General features: G+C 35.3%; 1 long non-coding RNA gene across 1 annotated transcript; it reads right to left on the bottom strand.

Annotated features, from left to right (window-relative positions):
• Nucleotides 1-511: 511 nt before the first annotated feature.
• Nucleotides 512-6,219, bottom strand: LOC109253862 (uncharacterized). The gene is made up of 2 exons (XR_002074569.2): nucleotides 5,640-6,219; nucleotides 512-566 (listed from the first exon to the last, which is right to left on the bottom strand). It is a non-coding gene; the product is annotated as an uncharacterized LOC109253862 (long non-coding RNA).
• Nucleotides 6,220-6,854: the final 635 nt, after the last annotated feature.

Raw genomic sequence — 6,854 nt, 5'->3', positions numbered from 1 at the left:
CAGGTTATGTATACAAGTATAAAAAGTCACCAAACTTTATACTAAAGATAAGTGTACTATACGGTACGGTATGTAATAACCGAACTCTAAAATAACTTTAAGAATTAAAAAAAGGGTTCTATGCATAGTATACACTGATATGGTTGGCTAAACAAATATGGCACCAGTTAATGAGGACAGAAAGAAAATGTTATTTCAAAGTACTAGATAGTGAAAAGGAGATTTTTCTTAATACCAGATCTTCACTTACATATATTTTGGCATCAGAGTAAGTGATTGTGGGATTGTCTAAGTGCTAATAGGATCAAGTTAGATAAACTCAGCTTGGTGAGTTAATAATTTTTTTGAGTATAGAGCTTTGCATATAGAATATATTTACATAAGTGATATTGTTTTCAATTTAGTTCTCAATCTATGAGTTCCTTTAAGTATACCCTTAGACACTGGGATTATGAGTTTGTGATGAGTCTCTGGGAATATATTCTTCAGGAAGGAGTAACAAGAGGCTCACTGATGTTGAAGATCTAGTTTAACAGAACAAGAAAATATGCCAAATGTGGTGAAACCTGCGAAGAGAAAAGGAAGGAAAAAGTAAATGATATGAGAATATCAGGAGAATGACGTAATTTGGGAACCACATTGTTTGAATGTACAGAATGGGCTGACTTGACTGCCAATGCCAGGGAAAAGTTGTATCACATCACCAATGCAATGTACAAAAAAAAAAAGTGTGAATTATGGAACAGGAACACATTTGCATCTTGAGGTATATTTGTTGCCTGCTTTGGCATGATCTGCACTGAACTAAAAGTTACTAAATAATATAGTATATGTAGGAAGAATATCAAAATTGCTCTCTCAATACTCTCTGAGTGGCTTTGTAACCCAGGAGATAAGTAATTAATAAATGAAAGCATTTTTCCCTCCTAGTGGTCTACCAGTTGTAAATATCAGGGTTGAACATTACCCATAAGTTTGTGTGGTTGAGTCCATGAAATGTGTCTTAGGGTATCTATGTTATTGATTTATACATATTATTAACATAATATTATAGTATTAAATTATTAGTATACAACACATATATACTGGCAATTTTATTTAAAAAATTTTAATGTTTATTTATTTTTGAGAGAGAGGCAGAGCACAAGTAGGGGAAGGGCAGAGAGAGGGGGAGACACAGAATCTGAAGCAGGCTCCAGGCTCTGAGCTGTCAGCACAGAGCCAACGTGGAGCTTGAACCCATGAACTGCGAGATCATGACCTGAGCAGACGTTGGCCACTTAACTGACTGAGCCACCCAGGCACCCCAGCAATTTTATATTCCTTGGTGCCCTTTGACAGCTTATTGCATAACCATTAATGTGTTTCAGAAGGGAATTATTCCATACAGTTATGTTTTTGAGATTTCTAGACCCACTTCTACTTGGTTCCACAGAAAATTTGATTGATTTGGATGATATTTACATATTATGGCCATCTCTTTTTATTTATTTAATAATTCCAGTTTTCTAGCTTTGATGCAATAGCTAGTTTTAGAAAGTACTGATACCTGCTAAATTTTTGAAAATTTTACTTTAAAAACCTGAAATTCTTTACTATGGTAACTTTTCCTCTTATTATTGTGCATATTGGTTTTCATCAGTGAGGTAAGATTAAATAGGACCAAAAGAAGCTCTTTTTTTTGGCATATCTAGTGCTGCACATGAGATCTTCATCATGAAGACCAAACAATATTAATTGCACATTTTCTTCTACTAACAGATCAGGATAGCCAGACTATAGTAAATTAGAAGGGACTGAATCTCTCAGGCATATCTAGTTCTATTAGATACATGTGAATCTTGCCATTGGTATTGTTATTGTAGAAAATTGCTACAGAAAGTTATACAGAATCCAAAAGTTTAATAAATTTGGTTAAACAGAAAGTATTAATATTATATTTTAGAATATGATTTGAATTCCTTGGTTTTTATCAAATCTACTATAATTATAATTATTTGATGTTTTCTTGAATATTCTAATTCTCAAAACGTGGCCTAAGAAATACCAATTGGCTAATAACCAGGATTCTTTTAATGGGAAAGAAACCAAATCAATACATACAATTCCTTTCTCTGGTTCATGTGGGTAAATGAAAATATAATGCAATTTCAAAGATTTCTTAAAAAATATACTAACTCTTATCTGCTATTCAGTAAACTAAAAAGTTACTAAAATTTGTACAATAAGAGTGTTTATTGAAAGCTTGAATCAAAATTACATTAAGAAATCTTTTTGCTGCATAATTTGTGTAATGTTGCAAATTACTGCACATTATCATATGTGCATACTCATAAAAAGTTGGAATTTTTTGCAAATAGGAGAGGATAGTTAGATAGTTGTCTTGAGTTGTTCATGGCTTCTAATAGCTGTTCTTTTTTTTCTTTTTAATTACTTACTTAGGGGAGCCTGGGTGGCACAGTCAGTCAAGCGTCTTAATCTCGGCTCACCTCGTGATCAAATAGTTTGTGAGTTTGAGCCCCACATCAGTCCATGTGCTGATGGCACAGAGCCTGCTTGGGATTCTATCTCTCCTCCTCTCTGCCCCTCCTCCAGTTGTGCTCTCTCTCACTCTCTCAAAATAAATAAATACACTTAAAACAATTTTTAAATTACTTAATTATAAAATATAGCTTTATTATAATCTGTGTTTTGGTGGGAGTTATCCAGTTATCACTAATGTGTGTAGTGATGCATATTTTACTCAATAATATTTTATACCTATATCTGGATTTTAAAATATGTATGTATTGTAAACAAATAGAAAGACATACCATCCTCATGGGTTAAGAATTAATTTTGTTAAAATGTCCATACTACCCACAATTTTCAGATCAATGCAATCCCTACCAAAGTAGAAAGAATATTTTTTGCATGACTAGAATAAACAATCCTAAAATTTGTATGGCACCACAAAAGACCCCAAATAGCCAAATCAGTCTTGAGAAAGAAGAACAAAACTGGAGGTATCACAATCCTAGATTTAAAGAGATCCTACAAAGCTATAAGAATCAAAACAATATGGCACTGGCACAAAAGCAGATACATAGATCAATGGAACAGAATAGAGAGCCCAGAAATAAACCCACACTGACATGGTCAATTAATCTATGTCAAAGGAGCCAACAATATACAACAGGGAAAAGACAGTCTCTTCAGTAAAAGGCCTGAGAAAACAGCTATATGCAAAATAAAAGGAAACTAGACCACTTTCTTACAACATATACAAAAATAAGCTCAAAATGGATGAGAGACCCAAATGTGAGACCTGAAACCATAAAACTTCTAGAAGAAAACATAGGCAGTAACCCCTTTGACATTAGCCTTCGCAACGTTTTTCTAGATATGTCTCCTCAGGCAAGGGAAACAAAAGCAAAAATAAACTGTTGGAACTACACCAAAATAAAAAGCTTTTACACAGCCAAAGGAACCATCAACAAAACAAAAAAAGCAACCTACTGAATGGGATAAGATATTTGCAAATGATATATCCAATAAGAGGTTAATATCCAAAATGCACAAAGAACTTACACAACCCAACACCAAAAAACCCCAATCTGATTAAACATGGGCAGACAACCCACATAAACATTTTTCCAAAGAAGACGTACAGATCACTAACAGACACATGAAAAGATGCTCACCATCACAAATCATCAGGGAAATGCAAATCAAAACTGCAATGACATATCATCTTACACCTGTCAGAATGGCTAGAATAAAAAAGACAAGAAATAACAAGTGTTGGCAAGGACGTGGAGGAAAGGGAACCTTCACGCACTGTTAATGGGAATATAAATTGGTACAGACATTGTAGAAAACAATAAGGAGTTCCCTCAAAAAATTAAAAATAGAAATGCCATGCAATCCAGTAATTCCACTGCTGGGTATTTACCCAAAGAAAACAAAAGCAATAATTCAGAAAGATATATGCACCCCTATGTTTATTTCAGCAGTATTCATAATAATCAATATATGGAAGCAACTCAAGTGTCCATCAATGGATGAATGAATATATAATAAACATAACTAAGTATTATTTAGGCATAAAAAGGGTGAGATTGTGCCATTTGCTACAACACGGATGGATGTAGAGGGTATTATGCTAAGTGAAATAAGTCAAACAGAGAAAGACAAATACCTTATGATTTCACTAATGTGTGGAATCTAAAAAACAAGATAAACGAACAAAACAAAAAGCTGAAACAGACTTATAAATACAGAGAATAAATTAATGTTTGCCAGAGGGGAAAAGATGCGGGTATGGGCAAATGGGTTAAGGGGGTAGGAGGTAAAGGCTTGCAGTTATGGAATGAAAAGTCACAGGGATGAAAGGTACAGAATAGGGAATACAGTCAATGGTATTATAATAACATCATATGGTGACAGATGATAGCTACACTTATGGTGATCATTGTATAGATTTGTTGATTCACTGTGTTGTACACCCGAAGCTAATGTAATGTTATGTGTCTAGTATGTTTCCATTTTAAAAAAGACGTGTATGTGTCGGAGTTCTGATATGAGTAAATAATACCCCTCTTGCTAATAAAGACACATGCATAATCTCCTGCCTCCCATACTCACTTGTAAAGTGACACTTCTTTGTTAATATCAAATCCTACTTATCCGGATATTTGTCCCTCTTAAATTGATCTAAACATATTAAGAACTGCTCCAAATCATTTACTATGATAACTTGTATTTCCATGTCAAATCATTATTTATACCTGCTCTACTTTACCTGCCTTTTTCCATTTTATACTAACCTTCTTTTCTCCCATACCGCAGATGGACAGTTATAGCTATGGGTGCAACCACACAATAGTTTTGGTGCCACGAAGCCTACATATTCCTGGGTTTTTATTTAATAACGCATTAAAACAAAATCTGCTACAATTTGTAGTCCAGGAGCATAATGTGTACCTTGGTTACATTATTGCCATTCTATCTTGCATTAAATAATATTCCCAGTTTGACTTGGCTGGGTCTGGGTATAATTCAGATCAGATAATCTGGAGAAATACAGCTTCCATGTAGCTAAGATACTTGGCAGAGCTAAACATTGCTTGCAAGTGGGCCATAAATGTAAATTCCTTTGTTATTTGGCCACTTATCCTGAAACTATAGTGTCCCATGTCCTGCTCTCTGTTGTAAATAAACCATATCATATTTATACGTGTCCTTCAACTTACACCTATTTTAGTATTAGTTTCATACAATTACATTAAAATAATAGCACCGTGAGAGACTTTGAAGGCCACCTGATTGTTTATTTCTCAAACTGGAATTTGTCGTCCTATTTTAGTACAGTGAGGTGCCTGGGTTACTCTAAGGTACAGAATTTTTGAAACTTTAAGTTTGAAAATTTACGTGATGATATACAACAAATATGTTTTGTTTCAATCAGCGGGAATTTGAAACATTATTGTGGGGCTAAACCACACTGTTTTATATTATGCTTTATGCAACATTCACATGGTTTGTTTTGGATAGTGCATGGGATTTCAAAAACATTCCTGTGTGCAGTGATTGCTTTTGAATACTGTGTTAGCTTTCTGTCGTCATCATAGCAAATAGCCACAAATACGGTGACTTACCACAACGACCCTTACGGATTATCACACAATTCCGTAGGTCAGAAGCTCTGAGCTTCGTAAGACGGAAACCAAGGTGTTGGGCAACTGGGCTTTTATCAGAAGGTTCTGAGAAGAATCTGCTTTCAGACTCATTCAAGTCCGTGCTGGAATAACCCTCTCTTCGTGTGTGGAACTAGGGTCCTTCTTCCCTCGTCAAATGTCAGGCAAGGGCTTGTTTTACTTCCACAAGCCTTTCTGCATTCTTTGCCATGGTTTTCCACGAAGCCCTGACCTCACTCCAGTCAAGGTAGGCCAAGCTCTTCTCTGAGTTGGAATCTTGCTGGCTTCTTTTTCTGTGACATCTCACTTGTCTCTGCGGCTCTAGCTAAAAGAGCTTTTGAGGGCTCAGGCGACTGATTTGGCCCACCTGGATAATGCAGGCTCCTCCCTTTACATTCCGGTTCCTAACCTTAAGTACATATGTAAAGTTCTTTTGTTATGTCACGTGACGTGCGCATAGTTTCCAGGAATTAGGACATGGGCATGTTTGGAAGACCAATATTCAGCCTACCACAAAGATGCTCCTAGAACCTTCGGGGAAAGCTTGAAAGGCACTAATACTTTCATCTTAAAGATGAGAAAAATCAGGACCAGAGAAAGTGAAGTGACCTGCAGGAGTTTATACAACCAGATTGACAGTTCTGCGGTTAAAACGCTGTGATCCTGAATTCTAGTCTAATGATCTTTTCTACTGAAGCATGCCCTCATTCAATTTAATAAAATGCTTGTAGTCTGTGTGGTTATAGCGTCTACGCTTTGTGTGATGCAATGGAGAACCAAAAAGTCAGCAAAAGAGCTGCAATTTATAAATCTTTAAACGTTTACATTTCAGTGTTTAAAGACAATAATATTAGGATGTTTAATGAAATTTTCTCACTTGTTCCTCCAGGTTTTTTGTCATTGTTTTGATTCAAACTGAGCCTGGGAGTTTACTGAAGTGAGCCACTCTCTTAAAATGAGAGCTCCAGTTGGTATTATCCAAAGAGAAATGTTCAATATAAAGCTTTGTGATTTGCTGAAAGTTCAATGTGATACTTATGATAACTACGCTTGTATAAAAAAAAATCTCTGTAGCAGTTATTTATATTATCTTATAAATGCTACTGTGCAGCTGTGGCATGCGATATTATCCTTCACAAGTATAGCAGGTACACTGAGGTGAATCTATAAAACTTT

Source organism: Panthera pardus, unplaced genomic scaffold (genome assembly GCF_024362965.1).
Source record: "Panthera pardus isolate Hobbes unplaced genomic scaffold, ASM2436296v1 HiC_scaffold_25, whole genome shotgun sequence".
NCBI lineage: Eukaryota > Metazoa > Chordata > Mammalia > Carnivora > Felidae > Panthera > Panthera pardus.
Note: the sequence above shows the minus strand (reverse complement) of the source record. Positions and strands in the feature narration are given on the sequence as shown.